Raw genomic sequence first — 861 nt, forward strand, 5'->3', positions numbered from 1 at the left:
GCACCTGAATAACTCATGCACTAAGCTTCCACTTGGTCTCCTGCCTCTCATCTTGCTCTCCTAGTCCATTCTCCACATTACAATCAGAGCGGTTTTCCATAAGCATCTGCTCTTTCCTTGGCCTTTCCATGGCTCCAGGTTTTCCTCAGAATAAAACTCAAATTCCTTAATTTAACAAGACCTCAAGCCATCTGCTGTTTCCCCTCTTTTACATTTTATTTTTTCATCTCTCCTAATCTCTGGGCCTTTGCAAAGGCTATTTTATCTGCCTGAAACATTGCTCTCCCTACTATCTCTCCTCCCCCCCCGCCCCCCCCGCTTCATCTAACTTAGTCTTACTCTCCTCCAGGTAGTAGCATGGGTCCACATTTAGAAAGCCTGCCTGCCTCTGCCAAGGTTGAATTGGGGGAGTTCTTGGTAGCAAAGAAGAGAAACTCACTGTGGACAAACTAAGCAGAAGGGGAGTTCATTGGAACTCCACTTAAGAGATCCACCAGGTTTGGAAATGAATGGTGATTAAGAAGTTGGATAGGGAAACCAAGATGGCGGCATAGGTTAACGCCGGAGATTGCTGCCTAGAACAACCACTTCAGAGATACAACAAAAGGATGGAATGGACATCATCCAGACCACAGGAAGGCTGGCTGAGTGGAAATTCTACAACTAGAAGGAAAGAGAATATCATACCCAGACTCAGAGGAGGCGCAGTGCTGAAGTGAAATACTAAAGGTGCGGAGTGCGCACAGAGTGGGCTGGCGGCTGAGGGCGTGGCTGTTGTTTTCAATCCGGAGGGAGTCTCAGGGTCTGAGCTCCAGTTCCAGGCAAGTCTCTGGGGACCCAGACTCCTACGGGAGAAGCGGG

At 48.5% G+C, this 861-nt stretch overlaps 1 long non-coding RNA gene across 1 annotated transcript in view; it reads left to right on the top strand.

Annotated features, from left to right (window-relative positions):
• Positions 1-395: 395 nt before the first annotated feature.
• The window catches only part of LOC107183035, a 2,401-nt gene continuing 1,935 nt past the window's right edge, over positions 396-861 (top strand). The window contains exon 1 of the long non-coding RNA XR_001513813.1: positions 396-523. This is a non-coding gene — a long non-coding RNA (uncharacterized LOC107183035). The remainder of the gene's footprint in view (positions 524-861) is intronic.

This window comes from Myotis davidii, unplaced genomic scaffold (assembly GCF_000327345.1).
Source record: "Myotis davidii unplaced genomic scaffold, ASM32734v1 scaffold118, whole genome shotgun sequence".
Lineage (NCBI taxonomy): Eukaryota > Metazoa > Chordata > Mammalia > Chiroptera > Vespertilionidae > Myotis > Myotis davidii.